Source organism: Lagenorhynchus albirostris, chromosome 16 (genome assembly GCF_949774975.1).
Source record: "Lagenorhynchus albirostris chromosome 16, mLagAlb1.1, whole genome shotgun sequence".
Taxonomy (NCBI): Eukaryota; Metazoa; Chordata; class Mammalia; order Artiodactyla; family Delphinidae; genus Lagenorhynchus; species Lagenorhynchus albirostris.
In genome coordinates this window covers 14891542-14915894 of record NC_083110.1, presented here as the reverse complement: position 1 = coordinate 14915894, position 24353 = coordinate 14891542, and the positions used below count along the sequence as shown (strand labels likewise).

Below are 24353 nucleotides of genomic sequence, written 5' to 3'. Positions count from 1 at the left end.
TCATCCTCACTCCTAGGATATAAGGCTAGGTGTACCTTTAATTCACACTCCACTCCAGGATCCCAACTGACCAGGACCCTTCCCTCTCTTGGTTTCTGAACTTTAATTTGTTATGCTCTCAGCAACATAAGACTCTAAAAGCTCTGCTATGTTCTATGGATGCTCTCTGCACAGCACTTGAGTCATTTTTCCTTCCACAGCTCAAGAATTAGCATATACCTGGAGTGGATGGCTGTCATAGAATGTTAGGCTCATTTCTATACACCTACCTTCTTCCTTTGATCTTTATCTCCTAATCCTGGCACCCGTGGCATGCCCATACTCTAATTTTTGTTTTCTTAGTCTTATGAACTTGCCAAAAGTTCTACTGGCTTCTTTGCTTCTTAGGAACTGCTCTCTGCCTGCTTCTCAACTTCTTGCCTTGTGCTTCCTAAAACAAATGCCCCGGGAGACAAGCAGCACACATACTTGGGCTTACTTCAAAAATACTGGGCTCACTTCTCTCTGGGATCATGGCCTCTTAAATCTTGACTGCCTTGGAAGATCTCCAAAGCCTTCAAATGGATTTTTAAAAATTTATCCACTTTTTTATTTGTTCCTGATTACAGCATGATCTGTTACAAGATACTCCATCAGAGCTAGAAGCAGATATGCCAAAATGATTATTTTTTGATGAAGTATTTTTTACATTGGAAAGATACATAATTATTTGTAAAATTTATGCTTTATTGTTTAATGCCCCCAAAGAACATATTTCCACTGTTTTGAAAAGTGAAAATATTTTTGAGTTTACTTTATATTCAGGGAATATCAAAAGCATCACAACTGCTTTTAGGATCCAAACTGTGTTCAACAGAAACTTAGGGTTTCTCTAGTTAACTATAAGAGCTCCTTAAAGAAGCTATTGTAATAAAGTCTCTATCATCTCTTTCTCTATATCTATGTCTACACTCACACACAAATTCAGCATCTCAAGCCTCCAGGCACAATGCTGTATTAGGAACTGGAACTCTGTAGCACAGAACAAAAGGTTTCCATTGACTATATACACAAAAAACTCACTGGAAAATTTATTTAAAATAGTAATTAAGTGAGTTTCTTCCTGTTTTTGGTGAATAAATGCATTACATTCTTAAATCATTCTGTCTTCATTTTGAGGTAACAAAAATTTAAATGTACAAATTATGTAAAATGCTTATTTTATGAAGTCACTCATGCTTTAATTCACGTCCTTCACCCTTTAATTCATTTTATCATTTTGAAATGGCAAGTGGAGCTTATGTTACCACAAACATTTCCTCTAATCTGAAAAATGTGTTTTTTGAAAAGCCACTCGACGCAAATAAGGCTCTAAGTAAAGCTTCTTTTTCTAAATCAGTTTACATTAGCTATATTTTAGATAGTGAAACAGTGCTGGAGCCCTAAGAAAAATGAGAGAAATAGCATTGAGTTTTGTTAATTATATATATTTTTTCTCTTTTTGAAGGGAAGAAAGGAAGTCAGGCCAATAGTGATTTAAATGACTTTAAAACAAATTTTTCCTTTTTTTGTCTTTTGTTTTTAGTGGTTTATTAGTTGTCAGAGTCCCTCTAGGTATGTAAAATGAATTTGTTGAAAGGCATTGATTAGTGTATTTGTGAATGTGTGTAAAGGCACTATGCATTTACTGTGAAAATTTAAGTAAGTTTTTATGGTTATGGCATAAAGCTAATAAAGCAATCCATATATTTTAGCCATGTTTTAATTAAAGGTGACTATCTTAAACTGAATTAAGTCCAAATGTCTGGCCTTATTTTAACTTAATGGCTCTATGTCTAAGCAATAATCTAATTTTAAGCTTTTTGTTTATTCCAAGTAAAGTCAAACAATATGTGCATTTGTTAAGAATAATCTTTGGGCCACACTTGAGTTGATGTATCCCATTAGAAATGATTTGGGGAGTCTCTTTTGAATAACCTATCTAAACTGTCTCTCCTTATGATTTGTAGAAATAAAAGGGATAAAATTAACTATCTCTTCTATTCAAAATTAACTGTTGAATGTTAAATATTTTCCACATCTATCCATTTTGGATTTATTAAAATAAGGTTCAGAAGTATGGCCTCTTCCAAATTCTTAGAGCATTTTAACCATAAAAGGCTTAAAAATATTTTGCAAACTCATAGGCAGTAATCTGATATTCAGGTTTTTTTAAGGAATGAATGGGGTATAAGCTTTCAAAATTAGAACTTCATGTGTGATCCACCATAGAAAACATTATTTCAGTGCTTATAATGTGCCAGACACTTGAGATACAAAGAGGGAAATAAAATGTATGTAGTACCTCCTATTTTCCAGATATTTTGTTATCTGATTTTTTTCTTACAGTACTCCTACGAGAATAAGAGGTGTTATCTAATTTTACAGATGAGGAACCCACAGCTCAGTAGAGCTAAGTAGTTTGTCCATGGTTCTAAAGGCAGCAGATGGAGACTGAATTTAAACATAGGTAGAGAAATGGAAAGGAAGATAAATAATAAACTGACCACTTCCATTTCATTTTCAAAAGAACACACCTATTCATTCAATTGCTCACATGGCTGGTGTCTGGTGTGTGTCTGTCTATATGTTGAGCACTGGGGATTTATATAATGAGACAAGTAGACATGCATCCTAAACTTAAGTGGTCTGCAATACAGTATGAGATATGAAGTTATAAAAGCTATGAGAGAGGAAAGTCCAAAGTGCTTGAACCCAGGAGAAGGTAAACTTAGTTAGCTTGCTAGTTGAGGCACTGTCCTCTATTTTGCTAATCCTCACAACTAAAGGAGGCAGATATTATTTCCCTCATTTTGTAGATGAAGAAATTGAGCTGCATAGAGATTAAGAGAATTGTCAATGATAACCCAACCTGAAAGTGGGGAGGGATTACCTTTGAACCAAGCTTATGTATCAGCTTCTGTTTCTACCTTGTGCCAAACTTGAAATAAGACCCAGTACTTTTTTTGTATCAATTAAACAGAGAACATTCATTAAAGCGTTAGTAACCAGTATAGATTTTACTAGAGATTTCTTTAAAAAGGGGGTTCCGTTGCAGCACTCTTTTCTCCCTAATATTATTAAAAATTCATTTAGTGGTTAAGAAGTATAAACGTGTCATAGGAACAGCAAGTGTGATCTACATACCAAACATGGTTCCCAGCCTCTTACGCCCCTGCTCAGAAGTCAGCCTACAGAGAACCACCACCATCGGGTGACCAGTGATGGTAGTGACCCCTCACCTATGCATTTCTTAATGCCTTGATGAAGAGTGTATGTCCTCTGGACACTCCCAGGGGTAATGGATAGCAAGTGGCTAAATAGGTTGTACATTATTTCATCACCCTGAACTATCTGAATTCTTCCCCTACATTATAGCATGGAAGTTCTAGCACATCATTCTAACTGACTGTGGGCCACCACTGAATTCACCCATCGGTTAGCCAGCCCAGCAGACTAATAAACCACTCCTCGGCATTCAAGTCATGCTTTCGAGTCCTGAATCCTGAGTGAATATATCAATACATTCATCCTGCTCAGCCTCTACTGCTTCATCCTTTGTTCCATTCTCTCAAAGTCAACTCAACCATGTTCCTCCGTGTTGCATCCCTATTTCCTCCAACTCCTGCCCAATAAGTTATCTGGACAGTAAGTTATCACACACATATGTGGACAGTCAGTTCAGAATCCCATTTTGAGGGTCTGTTTCCTGAGGCCACTCTTGTTATCGATTACTATACAGTCAGAGTTCTATGAGAAAATGGCATGCTTGGTAATTGAGGAGGGCTTAAAAAGGGGGCTATTTACAAAAAAGCAGGCTGGCTGGGGGAAAGTGACAAGGATGGTTTGGCGCTCTAACTGTTCTCATCCTGGGGCCAAGTGGGGAAGGCAGGGAGCAGTTCCCAGAGTACAGAGGGAAGAGCTGTATAGACAGGACAGGAACTCTAACCTTCTGTAAAGGCCACACCCAACATGCAGTGACCCAACAGGGAGGGAGCTGGGAGTCAGACCACCTCAGCCTCTCTCCTCCCACCCATGTCCCTGTACTGGCCCAGCTAGACGTCAGAGGGTAAGGAGCCTGTTGATGATTTCCAAAAATGTTGGTTTTCTGAGGCACAGAGTGGGGCAGAAAAGGGCAGAAAATGTATCTGGGGGGGCAAACAGAAAACATCTAAGCACTAGGCCAAATATTTAATGCAGGATTATTTAGATAACTAGATAACTGATTATGTTGAATAGGTGACTGCACTCATTTTGTGAAAACAGAACCATTAAATATTCAGAACTTCAGCCAGAGTTTACCTCAAGGAACATTTCAAGTTTTGAAAAATTTACATTTATATCCGAGTTATGTTCACTTAATGATCACATTACTTCAAAACATTCATTATTTAACAAAGAATAATGAAGTACTTTCACTTCTCTTTTCTCAGTATTGGTTGTAACTTAATATACAGTACAGCATCCATTTTCATAAACTATATAAGCTGAAGATACATATTTGGTTAGCAGTATTTATCATATAAAAAAGAACATCATGGCGTTCCTGGATAGAAAGCATAAAGAATTCGAAAGGATTGTAAAAGTGATGACTAATTTAAAATAACTTTGTTGTGATAATATTTCTATTATCTTTTGTGTGTGTGTGTGTGTGTTTGGAAGGTAATAAAGTTAAACTGTGTCCTATTTTGTTTGTGTTTTTATTGCTTGAACTTTTGTGGGTAATCAATATTATGACATGCTGCATAACTTAAAAGTGGTCTAAAGTGTCTCTTTCATTCAAGGCTTTCTTTGGTGCCCCTAGGGATTAAATCAAAGCCTTTGCAGAAGTTTGGGACACTCTTTAAGCATGTGGACCTCAGTCCTCAGGTTTCATATCTCTAAGACATGGTTAAAATGTTGCCTCCATCCTATAGTTGTTGTGAAGATTGTTGACTTAAAGTTCTCAGACAGTTCCTGGCATATAGTAAATGCTCGACTAACTTAACTTCCCTTCCCTCTACCCTTTTGCCTAGTTAACTCCTGCTATCCCCAGGTCTCCACCCCAAAAGATAACTAGCTTAGAGGAGCCTTCTGTGATCCACTAATCCTCAGATTAGAGAGCACTCTCTAATCTCCTTTTTTACAATAATCTGTATTTTTCCTTTATAGTACTTGGCTTGAAATTATATGCCTGTGAGTTTATTAAATTAATGTCCATTTTTCTTGCTAGACTGTTTAGCATTATGAGCAATTGTGTTTATTTTGCTAACCAATGCCACATATTGGTAGTAAAAGTAATATTTGTAAACAAACAAACAAACAGTAAGTTCCCAGAGTACTTAATGTGGTAGGTGCACTGCACTTGTTTAATAAATATCTTGATTATTAAAGGCGACAATAGACAACAACCTGAAGATTACAGGCAACATCTACAACTGGAAATGCATTTAGAAGGCAGTGATCTTGAGCCTATAATTTGTTCCTTAGGGCAAAGTACTTGATAAGCTTAAACTGCACAGCAGCTTTGCCCACTGGAGCTGAAATGCATAACTAGTCCTGTTGCTGAAGCCAAAGAGCACATTGAGTCCAATATCTCCTGGTGAAGTTATATAGTTATCAGTAGTAAGCTTTGCTTATAAAAGGCTTAGCTTCACACACTTAAACACGTCTCTCTATAATGCTAGTCTGAACTGTTAAAAAAATACTGTTTCTCAAATAATTTTTGTTTGCACACATCAAAACAAATTAAAATTTGGTTACACTATGAACAGATATTGAGTAAGCACCTATTATGAACAGGAGCAGCCTGACACAGGGGAGGAAAAATGAAAGATGAAGAAGTGAGCACTTGGAGGGTGACTGAAATAAGGGGCAAAAGAGAGAGTGTTCAGCTACTGTGGTGAGTGGGAAATGTATAAGCTATCTGTTGCTAGGTAACAAATTACCCCAAATTTGGGGGCTCAAGAAAACAAACAGAATAACATCATTCTGTGAGTCAGGAGCCTTGGAGTGGCTTGGCTGAGTGGTTCTGGCTCAGGGTTGCTCTCCACGCTGCAGTCGGGCTGCAGTCGTATCAAGGCCACCTGGGGGAGGATCCTCTTCCTGGCTCATTCTGTGGCTGGTGGCAGGCCCTGGGTCTTCGCCCATGAGCCACTTGAGTGTCCTCATGACACAGCAGCTGGCTTCCCCCAAACAAGCCTCATGGAGACAAGACAGAAGCCACAGTTCTCTAACAGCCTCATCTTGGAAGTGACATCCCATCACTTCTGCCATATTCCATTCTCTGTAAGTGAGTCACTAAGTCCAGCCAACATTCAGGGGGAGGGGAATTAAGCTCCATCTCTTGAGAGGAAAAGATTTAAAGAATCTGTGCCCTCACCGTGCAGCATGCGGGATCTTAGTTCCCTGACCAGGGATCGAACCCATGCCCTTTGCACTGGAAGCGCGGAGTCCTAACCACTGGACCGCCAGTGAATTCCCTGTGCACGTAGTTTTAAAAGCAACAGCGGAAAGTTGGAGGGATACAGGAATACACTGATCTCTTTGTGACGCCTTACAGATAATGTCGGGGCTGACCTTTTAAAGAAAGCTAAAGATATAGAGTCACCATTTCCCTCAAGCTCCTAGGAATCAACTGCGAGTTTATGTGTATGTATGCGTGGGTATGAGTGTGTGTCAAAAGGCATGGGCAGGCCTCAAGGCAACCCAGCTATAGTCAGATGACATATATACTAACATTTCAAGGCACAACGCCTCAGTGTCAAATCCCAACAGTGGTTTACAGGAGGGAGAATTCAGCATGGCCTATGGAAGTCAGGGATGGCTTCACAGAAGAAACGGGAGTTGTTCCAGATTATAAATATTAATATGTGATATTTATTTAATATATTTTTTGCTTTTTGTTAAGGAAAAGATAATTTAAGTCAGATTTCCATTGTTTAAGTGGAGCACAATTATCTGTATTCACTTGCTAGCTGCATGTGTCATTTTTTTCCCATTTAAAATACTTGCTCTCTTTAGCTGAAAGCCTAATTATTTAAGCTACTGTGTATTGAATAAGGGCAGAAAAACATTCTCTGAATAATGGAGAGTCTACTGTTGGTTCTTCCTCCTTTTAAATGTGTGTGTGTGTGTGTGTGTGTGTGTGTGTGTGTGTGTATCTGCCCACAAGCACTGGCACATTTATATGATCCTGCGTGTACTGGGCATGCAAATCCTGAAGTAAAGGAAAGTAGGTTGCTGCCCCAAAATAATTCTTATTAGTCCAAAAGCCAAGCTCTGGGAGGTATGAAACTCCATATTCATCACTTAAACTTGCCATGTTTGCTGTGGTCATTAGTGCTTCAAGCAAAGAGAAGAAATAAGCAACCAAAAAATCACAGAAAACAAAAAGCCCACTCTACCTCATCTACCCTTATATTATTTCCTTGATCAAGCACAGAGCTAGTTTGCCACAGAAAACTTTGGGTTTTTTTCCCTCTTCACTCCTATAGTGTCAGTGGTGCTGATGCAGCTGCATAATTTGCATAGAAAGTTGCTTGATTCTGTAGTCAGAATACCAATAAGGTGGCTTCTTTCTAAGCATGTTTATTCTCTCTTGATTGACTCTTCACTTGCATGCTTTTCTGCACAATGCATACTTACTTGCATATTCTCAGCCATCTGTCAAACACTCATCAAGCCTTAAGGCTGGCCTTGTAATCAAACTTGAACACTCAGAAAACGTTGCCATGTGGCCCAATATTATAGAACTGTGACCAAAACCTTCTTTTTAAGAAAATAATCAATAAAAATATATCATCTTACAGTCTTGGTTGACTTACATTTGATTACATACATTTATTAACAGTTAAGTCTGCACTCACCAAGATAGGGCTAGCTCTATATTTATAGTAAATGACTTCCTAGTTATAAACAACTGCAGTTTTCTATCCACACCAACTGTAGCAGTCCAACATGATTTTCAGTCTGTAGAATGGAATCTATTTTGTCATTCTATTAGATATGCTACCCAGAATAAGACAGGCTTATCATAAATTTGGGACTTTACCACCAAGAAGAATATTTAGAAGTATACTTAAGGGAAGAATAGGACAAAATAGTTTAAATTCTAATTGTCCTAGAAAAATCTAGGATAGATGGTCACATACCCATAGATGATCTGGCTCAATCTCACATTTAATACTTTAAACAACTTTACAAAATATCTTTCAAAAATCATATAGTTAAATTTAGAATACATTTAATGAAGATATAATTTATTACCTCTCAATTCACTCAATAAAATTTATTAAGTGCCTTTTGTTTGCCAGGACCTGCGCTAAAGTTGGTAGTATAAAAGTGAGGAAGGGCTTCCCTGGTGGCACAGCGGTTGGGAGTCCGCCTGCCGATGCAGGGGACACGGGTTCGTGCCCCGGTCTGGTAAGATCCCACACGCCGCAGAGCGGCTGGGCCCGTGAGCCATGGCCGCTGAGCCTGCGCGTCCGGAGCCTGTGCTCCGCAACGGGAGAGACCCGCGTACCGCAAAAAAAAAAAAAAAAAAAAAAAAAAGTGAGTAAGACATGGGCCCTGTGCTCCCACATCTTATCCCTTCCATTTCTGGGTATGTCATTCATTATTGAGAAAGTGACTGCATATACCTACACAAGACCTTCCCCCAGAAGAGCTAGCCAATGGTCTTTTGTCTGCATCTGGAAGTTATGTAGACAAGACACATCTTTTTTTTTTTTTTTATCCTGTCAGACTGCTAGATTTGAAGACAGCTATTATATCTTCTCTGAGTTTTTTCTTCTTCAGAGACCTCTGGTCCTAGAAAATCCAGGTTATTTTCCGCTGAACGCATTTTGATTTGAATATGTCCCTTTTCAAATGTGCATTACTGAACCTTATATAGTCTATTTTAGACATGTCTGCACATCTTAGAGAAGATTGAAAAGATGACTTTTTCTTTAAACCAGAAGCTTGGATTTTTAATGGGTTCTGCTAAGTATGTAATCACAGAATAGAGACATATTGATTTTTCTTAGACTCCATTCATCCCCTCACTTCTTGCCATCTATTGGCTAGGTAAGTATCTTAAATTATAGAGTAAATCCCTATAGCTAGAGTCTTTGTTTTCTAGGTCTTATTGTGATGACCTTGGACATTTTGGTGATTTATATAACTCACGAATAATAAGATGCTCATCCTATGTAACAATTAAATCTTCATTTGCAGTAGAACCTTTTGCTTTAGGGAAAAAGAACACTGCCTAATTACATAAACATGAAATGCATCTCTTCCAAACAGAACAGACATTTTCATAATGTTATGCAATCTTTTAAAGTTAAATAAGCAAGAAAAAAGAAATAATGCTGAATAAGGAAAATAAAGGGAAATGGAATAAAACTTTGCTAATTTAAGTCTTTACCGTTAGAAAACAGCTGCGTGTTATAATACATGCTGATTGTAAAAAATAAATTCAGGACATATAGACAAGTGTAAAGGGCAAACAAAGATTATCTGGTACACTATCAACATCAAATGACTACTGCTAACAATCTGATGTATGTCCTTCAGGATCTGTTGTCTATATATACCTACATAGATATGGATATAAAATTATAAATTGCAATCACAATAGACACATTTAGTATCCTGTTTTTTTCGCTTCCTTAACATAGTGTGAATAACTTTCTATCATGAGTATAATACTGTATGAGTACTTTTAATGATTACACAGTTATATTATATAGAGACCCCACAAATTTTGAACACTTCCTTCTAATAGACCTTTAGGTATTTCACAGTTTGAGGTTTTTTTTTTTTTTTTTCCTATCATAAAAAACCCCCTGCACTGATAGTGCTGTCCATCGTCTGGTTATCTTCTTGGAATAAACTCAAAGAAGTATAACTGTTGGCTCAAAAGGTAAACATATTTTAAAATTTGATATACCTTGCCAAAGTGCTCTCTGGAAAGTTTACAGATTTACACTCCTACCATCAGCATATGTGGGTGCCAGCTTACCACACTCTTAAGACAAGGTGTTATCATTTTAATTTTTGAGAATCCGATAATTTTTGTTTAATTTGCATTTCTTTGAGTTCTACAAAGGGTGAAATCTGTATAAGTTTATTGGCTATATATATTTTTTCTCTTCTAAATATGCTTTGTTATTTCTTCCATTAGTATGGTTACCTTTTTCTCATTGCTTTGTAAGAAATCTTTACATACAATATTAACACTCTTATGCCTTTCCTCCACTCATGCTGTAAATTTTATTTTTAGAGTGTGTTTGATTTTTGTCTATGGCGTTCCCCTCCCTTCCTTCTTTTCTCTTCATTCTTTAAAAGACGTGTCCCTCAAACAGCTATGAAGGAATAATAGATTTGGGTTGGCAGAAAAAATGTTGAAGAGCATTTTAGGCAGCAGGAAAAGCTTACTTCAAGGCAAAAGTAAGTAGAAAACCTGTATGAAAAGACCAACCTAGCTCAATCAGAGAACTGGTCACAGAGGAACTGAGATTAATGTTAGTGGGCCAACAGATGGAAAGACTTGAGTGACAGGTTTAAGAGTTTAGGTGCCATGTGATCTGTGATGGAAACCATCTTTAAATTATGCTCCTGCCATTTATCAATTATTTTACTAGAGACAGATTCCTTGAATTTCTCTTAAAAGATTTATATTTAGGGAGGGATGATTATTTTTCTGTGCTTTGGAGAAAGAGGACTAGAAGTCTGATAAATTGTATACTCATGCAACAACCATTTGCTTTAAATGATAGATTCTAAAGTCAGGCACACATGCCAGGCAGAGCAGATAGAGTTACTTTAACACAACAATTTCTGATTGATTTTCTTTAGCAACACCCAATGTGAGCAGGTCAAACTACAAATTACGTCCTGTATGATTTTCCCTTCTAGCAGTTTGCTGATAGGATCATCCAACAACAACAACAAAAGCCTTTCTCAAGATTAAAAACATCATCTGGATAAGTTTAGATTATTTTGATAGGTACATCTCAAGGGTAAACTAAAGAGAAAAATATCTTTATAGCTATGCTTCAGTTGACTTACTCCGTTCCAAAATACGATCAGACACGCAAATGTTGTTTTTGCTTTTTTTTTCCTTCAGAGGGTGAGTGTTTACATAAGCCTCATATTTTGTTTATTCAGGACACCATAACTTTATAGTTTAAAGAAAGAAAATAACATTTATATTTCTATCTGGTTATCTTTCCCCCCAAAAGCTAACATTTTTAAAGTACAGTATCATTAACACCCATAATCTGTGTGGGTTTTGAAATAATGAAGAAAAAAGTGTTTTCTTTATTTTGTTTTTGCTTTAGGAATAAGTGCTCAGAACATAAAATTATATACAATTGACATTCACTGATTTTTAGAGACGTTTGAATTTTCTATATTTGCTGAGGTTAAGTGGTATTATTTTGGGTTATGAAAGGCTGCCAAAATATGACTCTAGGCAAGGTAACCACTTAGGTATATTTATCATTCTCTTTAAGTATCTTTCTAAGTATGCCATATCCATAATAATCAGATTCTGCTACAGTACCACTTGTGAAAACAGGGACTCCACCAATGGCTGTGCCAGCTGTGTAAGGCACAACTCCATTAATCCCACAGACCACGATGTGAACGGTGCCCCTGGAGTTGTGCAAAGGGGGATTGTATGAAAATGTCCATGTTATACGGCAAAAGTCTAAAACGTTAAGTATTTTGGCCTAAACAGTTAGAGATAAAATTACATCTATTACATTTTTAAATTAGGAAAACTATTAAAGCAGACTTACTCTTATGAAGTTTTTTTATATTCAAACACAAATATGTATATGTGTGTGTCTGTCTGTTTAAATACCTATATATAATATAACCTTTGAAAGTACAAGTGATCCAAGATTTGATGTGTTGTCACTTCGGTGAAATTAAACTGAATAAATATTTTTTAAATGTGCTATTTATACATAATTCATGATATCAATTTTATTTTCTTAGGGAAAATTTGGGATGTTATAGCACAATACCAGATTTTTAATCTATAAATGACTTTTCAGCTAAACCAAGTTTATACTTAAAATTAAAATATGGCAGCAACACATTCGTGAAGTAATTTTATGGATCGAGAGTTCACCTACTTTTTTTCTATTCAGTCTTTAATTTTGTAAACACCCAGATAACTCTCTATCTGTCAATATATTAGTATGGAAGCATGTTTATATGCCTGCACTTAATTTACGAAATGTGCCTCACCACTTCTCAGGAATGAACTAGGGAACAATTTTATTATTGTACAAGTAATGCAATGTGGATGAAGACATTCACACTGTAGAAGATTAACATAAATCTGAAATAATACAGAATAAAATGTCCATCTTCATATCCTATCCAACTCCTACTTTTTCACTTACTTGCCCAAAGGTATGTCATGTTAAAGATTAATTCAAATCCTTCTAGCCCTTTGAGTCTTTACTATCACTTACTTTTTTTAAAAAAATTATTTATTTAATTAATTTATTTTTGGCTGCATTGGGTCTTTTGTTGCTGCACACGGGCTTTCTCTAGTTGTGGTTAGCAGGGGCTACTATTCGGTGCGGTGTGTGGGCTTCTCATTGTGGTGGCTTCTCTTGTTGTGGAGCACAGGGTCTAGACACGCAGGCTTCAGTAGTTGCAGCATGTGGGTTCAGTAGTTGTGGCTAGCGGGCTCTATAGTGCAGGCTCAGTAGTTGTGGCACACGAGCTTAGGTGCTCTGCGGCATGTGGGATCTTCCCAGACCAGGGCTCAAACTCGTGTCCCCTGCATTGGCAGGCAGATTCTCAACCACTGTGCCACCAGGGAAGCCCTTTCCTATCATTTAAATGCATAGGCATGTCTATTTATTTTCATGTTTATCTGCATTTAAAAATAAATGGAAACACTATTCATATTGTTCTACTTCTATACTTTTTTCACTAAACATATGTTTGAGATCTTAAGATAACCATACATCAGGATCTATTGGATTCCTTCTAAAGACTGGATAGTTTTCTATAGTGTGATTATACTTCATTTTATTTAACCATTCCCCTTCTTATTCACTTTCTGAAATTATTAGCTGTTATAAACCATGCTTTGATGAATATCCATGAATAAAAAGCTTTATATGAGTATGTCCAAACAGATGATTCATATAAGTAGATTTGGGGAGACAAAGGATATTCCCATTTGATTTTGCTAATCTGCTCTCCAAAATGGCTTTATAAATTTAACTTCTCATCAACCTCTCACCATAGAGTTGTGTTTTCTCGCATCTTCATTAATACTGGCAGTTAATCAATCTTTTTATTATGAGCCAATATTATAGTTGAAAAATAGCTTTTCTTTTCTGTAGTTCCTTGATAAATAGTAAGGTTAATTATCTTTATTTCTGTTCATCTGTAATATTTACGGTCTGTTCAAATTCTTTGCCATGTTTCTGTTGTCTTGTTTGTCTCTTACTTATTCTCTAAGAACTATTTGTATGTAAAATAATTTTGACCTTTATACATTAGTTTGCAAAAATCTTCTCCAAGTTCTGTTTTTTAAAAATAAATTTATTTATTTATTTATGGCTGCATTGGGTCTTCGTTGCTGTGTGCGGGCTTTCTCTAGTTGCAGTGAGTATGGGATACTCTTCGCTGTGGTGCATCGGCTTCTCATTGCGGGTCCTTCCCTTGTTGTGGAGCACGGGCTCTAGGCTCACGGGCTTCAGTAGTTGTGGCACGCAGGCTCAGTAGTTGTGGCTCGTGGGCTCTAGAGCACAGGTTCAGTAGTTGTGGCCCACGGGCTTAGTTGGTCCACGGCACGTGGGATCTTCCCAGACCAGGGCTTGAACCCGTGTCCCCAGCATTGGGAGGTGGATTCTTAACCACTGCACCACCAGGGGTGTCCCCCAAGATGCTTTTTATTTTTTTTTTAATATTTATTTATTTGGCTGTGTTGGGTCTTACCTGAGGCATGTGGTATCTTTCATTGCAACGCGCGGGCTCTTCATTGAGGTGCGTGGGCTTCTCTCTAGTTGTGGTGCGTGGGCTTAGTTTCCCCACAGCATGTGGGACCTTAGTTCCCCGACCAGGGATCGAACCTGAGTCCCCTGCGTTGGGAAGCAGATTGTTAACCACTGGACCACCAGGGAAGTCTCTCCAAGTTCCTTTTTAAAAACATTTTTCTTCATAGTATCTTTATTAAGCCGTTAGAAAAATTTAGGCAGCCAATCATATGACTAAATTTAATCTCAAAATTAAAAAAAATTTCCTCCATATTTTCTCATGTTTTTACATGAGAAGTTTTAAATTTAGCACTTTAAACCAATGGATTTTATTATTCCATTTTCCTCCTCTACTAGCTTAGCATTTATTATTAATGCAATGCTTACCCTAGAGATTACAATATACATCCTTAACTTACTAAATGTTTATAAATCAGTACTTTTACTTTTCTCAAAAAAATGACAGAAACAAAATACATTAACCCACTTACCTTACCTTCCTTTTAATTTATAAGGTATTATCATTGTTTATTTTAATTCTCTGTGTATTTTAAACCACATAAAAATTTTAAATTCATTTTACTGAAGTATAGATGATTTACAATGTGCTAATTTCTACTGTACAGTGAAGTGATTTAGTTATAAATATATATACATTCTTTTTCATATTCTTTTCCATTATGGTTTATCACAGGATATTGAATATAGTTCCCTGTGATATACAGTAGGAACCTGTCGTTTATCCATTTTCTCTATAATATTGGGTTGGCCAAAAAGTTCATTTGGGTTCTTCTGTAACCTTTTACAGAAAAACCTGAGTGAACTTTTTGGCCAACCCAATAGTTTGGATCTGCTAATCCCAAACTCCCAATCCTTCCCTCCCACATCCCATTCCCCCTTGGCAACCACAAGTCTATTCTTTATGTCTGTGTGTTTCTGTTCTGTAGATAAGTTCACTTGTGTCATATTTTAGATTCCACATGTGATATCATATGTTATTTGTCTTTCTCTTTCTGACTTACTTCTCTTAGCATGATAATCTCCAGGTCCATCCATGTTGCTGCAAATGGCATTATTTCATTCTTTTTAATGGCTGAGTATTAGGCCATTGTATATGTGTACCACATCTTTATCCATTCACCTGTCAATGGACACGTAGGATGCTTCCATGTCTTGGCTATAGTAAACAGTGCCGCAATGAACACTGAGGTGCATCTATCCTTTTGAACCATGTTTTTCTCTGGATATATGCCCAGGAGTGGGATTGCTGGATCATATGGTAGCTCTATTTTTTAGTTTCTTAAGGAACTTCCATACTGTTCTCCTTGGTGGCTATACCAATTTACATTCCCACCAACAGTGTATGCAGATTCCCTTTTCTCCACACCCTATCCAGCACTTACTGTTTGTAGATTTTTGATGATGACCATTCTCACTGGTGTGGGATGATCTCTCACTGTAGTTTAGATTTGCATTTCTCTAATAATAGCAGTGTTGAGCATCTTTTCATTTGCCTCTTGGCCATCTGTATGTCTTCTTTGGAGAAATGTCTTTTTAGGTCTTCTGCCCATTTTTTGATTGCATTGTTGGTTTTTCTGATATTGAGCCACATGAGCTGTTGGTAAATTTTGGAGACTAATTCCTTGTCGGTTGTGTTGTTTGCAAATATTTTCTCTCATTCTGCAGGTTGTCTTTTCGTTTTGTTTATGGTTTCCTTTGCTGTGCAAAATCTTTTGAGCTTAATTAGGTCCCATTTGTTTATTTTTCTTTTCATTTCCATTACTCTAGGAGATGGATTGAAAAAGATATTGCTGTGATTTATGTCAAAGATGTTCTGCCTATGTTTTCCTCTAAGAGTTTTATAGTATCTGGGCTTACATTTCGATCTTTAACCCATTTTATTTTTGTGTATGGTGTTAAAGAATGTTCTAATTTCCGTTTTTACATGTAGCTGTCCAGTTTTCCCAGCACCATTTATTGAAGAGACTGTCTTTCCTCCATTGGATAATCTTGCCTCCTTTGTCATAGACTAATTGACCATAGGTACATGAGTTTATCTCTGCACTTTTTTTCCTGTTCCATTGATCTATATTTCTGTCTTTGTGCCAGTACCATACTGTTTTGATGTCTGTAGCTTTATAGTATAGTCTGAAGTCAGGGAGTCTGATTCCTCCACCTCCATTTTTTTTTCTCAGGATTGCTTTGGCTACTTGTGATCGTTTGTGTTTCTATATAAATTTTAGTATTTTTTGTTCTAGTTCTGTGAAAAATGCCATAGGTAACTTGATAGGGATTGGACTGAATCTGTAGATTGCCTTGGGTAGTATAGTCATCTTGACAATATTGATTCTTCCAGTCCAAGAACATGGTATATCTTTCCATCTGTTTGTGTTATCTTCGACTTCTTTCATCAGAGTCTTATAGTTTTCAGAGTACAGGTCTTTTGTCTCCTAGGTTTTGTCTCCTAGGTTTATTCCTAGGTATTTTATTCTTTTTGATGTGATGGTAAATGGGATTGTTTCTTTAATTTCTCTTTCTGATATTTTGTTGTTAGTGTATAGAAATGCAACAGATTTCTGTGTGTTAATTTTGTATCCTGAAACTTTACTGAATTCATTGATGAGCTCTAGTAGTTTTCTGGTGGCATCTTTAGGATTCTCTATGTATAGTATCATGTCATCTGCAAACAGTGACAGTTTTACTTCTTCTTTTCCAATTTGTGCTACTTTTATTTCTTTTTCTTCTCTGATTGCTGTGGCTAGGACTTCCAAAACTATGTTGAATAATAGTGGTGAGAGTGGACATCTTTGTCTTGTTCCCGATCCTAGAGGAAATGCTTTCAATTTTTCACCATTGAGAATGATGTTTGTTGTGGGTTTGTCGTATATGGCCTTTATTATGTTGAGGTAGGTTCCCTCTATGCCCACTTTCTGGAGAGTTTTTATAACATAAAATTATATTCAACACCATAAATGGGTGTTGAATTTTGTCAAAAGGTTTTTCTGCATCTATTGAGATGATCACATGGTTTTTAAGACAATCTCTTTTATTGATCATTTAGACCACTGACATTAAAAGTGATTATTGATATAGTTGGATTAATATGTACCATATTTGTTTCTGTTTTCCATTTGTTGCCTTTGTTCTTTGTTCCTATTTTTGTCTTCCACTCTTCTCCTGCCTTTCTGGTTGTAATTTTTCTTTCCATTTCTTACCATATCACATATATAGTTACTCTTTCAGTGCCTTCTCTAGAGCAATATCCATTTATAGCTAATCCAAGTCCAATTTCAAATAACACTATACTGTTTCATGGGTAGTGTGAGGACCTTATAATAACAAAATAAACCTATTTTCTCCCTGTTGTCCCTTGTATCAGTGATGAAATTTATGTCACTTGTTGATAAGCATATATATATATATAATCAAATACATTATTGCTATTATTATTTAAACTAACTTCTCTGTTAGATAAATTAATAATAAGAAAAACAAAAGTTTTTATTTTACCTTCACTTATTCCCTCTTTGATGCACTTCCTTACTTTATGCAGACCCAAGTTTCTGACCTGTATTATTTTACCTCTCTCTAAACAACTTCTTTTAACATTTCTTGCAAGGGAGGTCTACTGGCAATAAATTCCCTCAAGTTTTGTTTGTTTGAGAAAGTATTTCTCTTTCACCTTTGAAGGATAATTTCACAGGGTACGGAATTCTAGGTTGGTAGTTTTTTTTCTCTCAACACTTAACATTTCCCTCCACACATTTCTTGCTTGTATGGTTTTACAGAAGAAGTTGGAATGATTCTTATATTGTTTCCTCTTTGGGTTGAGTTTGTTTTGCCCTCCTAACTTCTTTCAGGATTTTTATCTTTGATTTTATATAATTAAAAAATGATATGCCTAGTTGTAATTTTTTTTTTTTGCATTTATCATCTTTGGTTCTCTGGGCTCCCAGGATGTAAGAAAATTAATTTGGGAAATTTTTAATTCATTATCATTTCAAATATTTCCTCTGTTCCTTTCTCTCCTTCTACTCTGGTATTCCCACTGTATGTATGTTATACCTTTTGTAGTTGTCCCACAGACCCTGGATAGTCTGTTCTGTTTTTTTTCTTTTTCAGTGTTTGTTCTCTTTGGTTTTTGGTTTGAGTATTCTTTTGATAATATCCTCTAGCTCAGAGATTCTTTCCTCAGCTGTTTCCAGTCTACTAATAAGCCCATCAAAGATATTCTTCATTTCTTTTACAGCATTTTAGTATGAACTATATAATCAGCCAAACATTGAAGAAGGAGATCAGTAAGAAGGCATTGCCATAGCAGATACCAAGAAATTCTATAATAGTATGGTAATTAAAGCAGGGTGATATTCTGACAGGAATTGGCAAATAAATCAATGGGATCACTGGTCAAAATGAGTCAAATTGAGCATTAAGAATAGTGATTAAAATGAATCAAAACACAACAAAACAAAACACAATAAAATCTATTTTAGTTTCCTATTCCTGCTATAGCAAATTACCACAAACAGTGGCTTAAATCAGTACATATTTATTTTATAGTTCTGGGAGTCAGAAGTCCTCAACTTAATGTGTTGACAGGGATGCATTCATTCTAGAGGCTCTACTGAAGAATCTGTAGAGAATCTGTTTCCTTGCCTTATCCAGCTCCTAGAGGGCATCTGAATTCCTTGGCTCCTTGCCTCTTCCTCCATCTTCAAATCTCTCTCCTTTTAACTGACTCTGACTCTCCCTTCTCCCTTCTCCTCTTAGAAGGAACATTATTCAGTCTACCACGATCACTTTTGGAGGATACTGAAAACCCAACTTATTATTTTGAAAACTATTAGAGAAAGGAGGAGAATCAAGAACTTATCCTGTCTTTTCTATATAACATGTATCTCACTTTAATCAAATAATTGAAGAGTGTAAGTTTTTGCTTATAGAAATATCCAGCTCATGAATGAAAAATGAATGACAAAATATAAAAAGAGAGAGAGAGAAAAAGAGAGAAAACCAGACATTACCTCCTAATAAAACTGTACAAAACCACCTACAAATCATTCTTGCTAAACATTTGAACTGAAATCTAGTCAGTCTTCCAACATTAACTACCCATGTACTGGAAATATGGAAGATACAGGGACATCTTTAGGATACCACAGAAATGCAATTAGCAAACAAGACTGTGGGAAATTCTATAGCATAGAAGATCTGGCATCTTCAACAAATAAAGTGCAAGGAAATAGAAAAAAATACAAATAATGAACCTATAAATTAAAAATAACTTAATCTAATTGCAGTGTAGGTATCTTATTTGGATGCTACTAAAACATACAAACAAGTATATAAATAAACCAAAACACAGACACAAACCAGTTATAATCAGGGGCTTTTGAACACTGACTGTGTATTTGATGATCTTATAGAGTTACTTTAATTCAATACATTTTAGAGTCATACATTAAAATACTTAACAATTATGGACATAAGTTCATAACTGTTGAAGCTAGATAATGGATATATGAGAGTTAATATTATTCCTTCTACTTTGTATATGACTGAAACGTTCTGCAATAAAAAAATTTGTTTTAAAGAATTACTTGGTAAAATGCTACAAAAATCATGGCATTTTGATTGTGATTATACTGAGTTTACCAATTAGAGTGACATGACATCTTCATAAAATTGAGTCTCCTCAACTGGGAACAAATTTGCTCTCCATTTATTCATGATTGAAATTTTTTTATTTTTACTAAAACTGCTTAATTTTCTTTGCATCATTCTTGCACATTTTGTTAGATTCATTCCTAAACATTTTATGATTTTCATTATTACCAATGTAATCCTTTTCTAACAGGTTAATACTAAAATACAGGGCAATATTTTCTTCATGTTGGTTTCTTATCATACCACCTGCAAACAATGGCAGCTTTGTATCTTGTTTTTCAATACCTTTCTTTTTCTTCTACTTTTGACTTCTTTTTTGTTTTATCACATTTGCTAGGAACTAAAAATCCAATGTTGGGTAAAAGTAATCAGGCTTGTCTTGTTCCTTGTGGGTATTTTAATGTTTTCATTAAGATATTTTAGTGAGATTTTAATTTTTGGTATATTCTATGAGTTAAGAGTATAATTCTATATTACTGACTAACTAGAGTCTTTTTAAAATGAGAAATGGATGTTTATCAAATGCTTCACCATATTTATTGAGATGATCACTTGGTTTTTTCTTCCCCTAATCTGATAATGTACTGAATTATATTAATAGATAACCCAGTGTTAAACCATCCTTCCATATCTGGAATAAACACTATTTGAACATTCGATCCTTTGCTATATTTCACTTCCTAATATTTTATTTAAGATTATTGCATCTATTTTCATAACTGAGGTTGCCTATGAATTGTATTATTCTTTTCCATTTTTGCTTATAATTATCAATTTACAGAGTAGATTCAAAACTTTCTCAGGATTATACTAACTTCAGAGGAGGAGTTGAAAGCTTTCCAACTCTATGCTTTATAATAATTTATATAAAAGGGAATTATCTACTCCTCCAAATTTTGGTAGAACTAGCCTGTAAAACCTTCCACATCTGATGCCATTTTTACATGTAGATTTTTCAATATCTTACATGGTTATCATTCTATTAAGGTTTTCTACACTCTTTCAAGTAAATTTATAGTTTCTCAAGTAAAATTTACACTTCCCTGAATACTGTTTTTTTTCTAGATTTTCAAGCCTATCAACATAAAATTGATATTTTAGTAAAAGTTTTCGAATCTCATTTTTAATAAACAAGATCTCTATCAGTTCATTTATCAAGAAAACAATAAACTTTCAAACTTTTCTGAGAATATTAGTCAGAGTTTAGGCTTTCTACCATTTGCTCTGTCAACTCTGTTCCTTAGCCATTGTTTGATCTGTCCATAGAGTTTCACACCTTTCTTATGATTGTTTTTCAAAGTTTTAAAAATTATTTATTTATTTTTCATTGGACGACTTGAATAATATTTATTATTTTATACAGCAGGTTCTTATTAGTCATTAATTTTATACACATCAGTGTATACATGTCAATCCCAATTGCCCAATTCATCACACCATGACCCCCACCACTCCACCGCTTTCCCTCCTTGGTGTCCATACATTTGTTCTCTACATCTGTGTCTCAATTTCTGCCCTGCAAACGAGTTCATCTGTACCATATTTCTAGGTGCCACATATGTGCGTTAATATACGATATTTGTTTTTCTCTTTCTGACTTACTTCACTCTGTATGTCAGTCTCTAGATTGATCCACGTCTCTACAAATGACCCAATTTCGTTCCCTTTTATGGCTGAGTAATATTTCATTGTATATATGTACCACATCTTCTTTATGCATTCGTCTGTCGATGGACATTTAGGTTGCTTCCATGATTTGGCTATTGTAAATAGTGCTGCAATGAACATTGGGGTGCATGTGTTTTTTTGAATTATGGTTTTCTCTGGGTATATGCCCAGTAGTGGGATTGCTGGATCATATGGTAATTCTATTTTTAGATTTTTAAGGAACCTCCATACTGTTCTCCATAGTGGCTGTATCAATATACATTCCCACCAACAGTGCAAGAGGGTTCCCTTTTCTCCACCCCCTCTCAAGCATTTGTTGTTTGTAGATTTTCTGATGATGCCCATTCTGACTGGTGTGAGGTGATACCTCATTGTAGTGTTCATTTGCATTTCTCTAATAATTAGTGATGTTGAGTGGCTTTTCATGTGCTTCCTGGCCATCTGTATGTCTCCTTTGGAGAAATGTCTATTTAGGTCTTCTGCCATTTCTGGATGGGGTTGTTTGTTTTTTTAATATTGAGCTGCATGAGCTGTTTATATATTTGGGAGATTAATCCTTTGTCCATTGATTTGTTTGCAACTATTTTCTCCCATTCTGAGGGTTGTCTTTTTGTCTTGTTTCCTTTGCTGTGCAAAAGCTTTGAAGTTTCATTAGGTCCCATTTGTTTATTTTTGTTTTTATTTCCATTACTCTAGGAGGTGGATCAAAAAAGACCTTGCTGTGATTTATGTCAAAAAGTGGTCTTCCTATGTTTCCCTCTAAGAGTTTTATAGTGTCCGGTCTTACATTTAGGTCTCTAATCCATTTTGAGTTTATTTTTGTGTACGGTGTTAGGGAGTGCTCTAATTTCATTCTTTTACATGTAGCTGTCCAGTTTTCCCAGCACCACTTATTGAAGAGACTGTCTTTTCTCCATTGTATATCCTTGCCTCCTTTTTCATAGATTAGTTGACCATAGGTGCGTGGGTTTATTTCTGGGCTTTCTATTTTGTTCCATTGATCTATGTTTCTGTTTTTGTGCCAGTACCATACTGTCTTGATTACTGTAGGTTTGTAGTATAGTCTGAAGTCAGAGAGTCTGATTCCTCCTGCTCCATTTTTTTCCCTCAAGACTGCTTTGGCTATTCTGGGTCTTTTGTGTCTCCATACAAATCTGTATGTCTCCATACAGATTTTTTGTTCTAGTTCTGTAAAAAAGGCCATTGGTAATTTGATAGGGATTGCATTGAATCTGTTGATTGCTTTGGGTAGTATAGTCATTTTCATAATATTGATTCTTCCAGTCCAAGAACATGGTATATCTCTCCATCTGTTGGTATCATCTTTAATTTCTTTCATCAGTGTCTTATAGTTTTCTGCATACAGGTCTTTTGTCACCCTAGGTAGGTTTATTCCTAGGCATTTTATTTATTTTATTTATTTATTTTATCTTTATGTTGCAGTGGTAAATGGGAGTGTTTCCTTAATTTCTCTTTCAGATTTTTCATCATTAGTGTATAGGAATGCAAGAGATTTCTGTGCATTAATTTTGTATCCGGCAACTTTACCAAATTCATTGATGAGCTCTAGTGGTTTTCTGGTGGCATATTTAGGATTCTCTATGTATAGTATCATGTCATCTGCAAACTGTGACAGTTTTACTTCTTCTTTTCCAATTTGTGCTACTTTTATTTCTTTTTCTTCTCTGATTGCTGTGGCTGGACTTACAAAAGTATGTTGAATAATAGTGGCGAGAGTGGACATCCTTGTCTTGTTCCCAATCTTAGAGGAAATGCTTTCAATTTTTCACCATTGAGAATGATGTTTGCTGTGGGTTTGTTGTACATGGCCTTTATTATGTTGAGGTAGGTTCCCTCTATGCCCACTTTCTGGAGAGTTTTTATCATACATGGGTGTTGAATTTTGTCAAAAGGTTTTTCTGCCTGTATTGAGATGATCATATGGTTTTTATTCTTCAGTTGTTAACATGGTATATCACATTGATTGATTCGCGTATATTAAGAATCCTTGCATCCCTGGGATAAATCCCACTTAGTCATGGTGTATGATCCTTTTAATGTGTTGTTGGATTCTGTTTGCTAGTATTTTGTTGAGGATTTTTGCATCTATATTCATCACTGATATTGGTCTGTAATTTTCTTTTTTTGTAGTATCTTTGTCTAGTTTTGGTATCAGGGTGATGGTGGCCTCATAGAATGAGTTTGGGAGTGTTCCTTCCTCTGCAATTTTTGGAAGAATTTGAGAAGGATCATTGTTAGCTCTTCTCTAAATGTTTGATAGAATTCACCTGTGAATCCATCTAGTCCTGGACTTTTGTTTGTTGGAAGATTTTTTTTTTTTTTTTTGCGGTGCGTGGGCCTCTCACTGCTGTGGCCTCTCCCGCTGCAGAGCACAGGCTCCAGACGCTCAGGCCCAGTGGCCATGGCTCACGGGCCCAGCTGCTCCACGGCATGTTGGATCCCCCCGGACCGGGGCACGAACCCGTGTCCCCTCCATCAGCAGGTGGACTCTCAACCACTGCACCACCAGGGAAGCCCTGTTGGAAGATTTTAAATCACAGTTTCAATTTCATTGCTTGTGATTGTTCTGTTCATATTTTCTATTTCTTCCTGGTTCAGTCTTGGGAGGTTATACCTACTAAGAATTTGTCCATTTCTTCCAGGTTGTCCATTTTATTGGCACACAGTTGCCTCTAGTAGTCTCTTAGGATGCTATGTATTTCTGTGGTGTCTGTGTAACTTCTCCTTTTTCATTTCTAATTTTATTGATTTGAGTCCTCTCCCTCTTTTTCTTGATGAGTCTGGCTAATGGTTTATCAATTTTCTTTATCTTCTCAAAGAACCAGCTTTTAGTTTTATTGATCTTTGCTATTGTTTTTTTTTTGTTTCTATTTCATTTATTTCTGCTCTGATCTTTATGATTTCTTTCCTGCTGCTAACTTTGGTTTTTGATTGTCCTTTCTCTAGTTCCTTTAGGTGTAAGGTTAGATTGTTTATTTGAGATTTTTCTTGTTTCTT

The 24353-nt window shown here is 35.9% G+C and overlaps 1 protein-coding gene across 12 annotated transcripts in view; it reads right to left on the bottom strand.

Moving 5' to 3' along the window:
* CABCOCO1 (ciliary associated calcium binding coiled-coil 1) overlaps positions 1-24353 on the bottom strand; it is a 168745-nt gene that overhangs the window by 98818 nt on the left and 45574 nt on the right. For 6 of the 12 annotated variants that reach the window (XR_009536116.1, XR_009536120.1, XR_009536121.1 and 3 more), the window contains exon 6: positions 13963-14105. The exons of the other annotated variants lie outside the window; for them this stretch is intronic. The gene's annotated coding sequence lies outside the window, so the exon portion shown is untranslated. The remainder of the gene's footprint in view (positions 1-13962; positions 14106-24353) is intronic. 12 annotated transcript variants of the gene reach the window in all.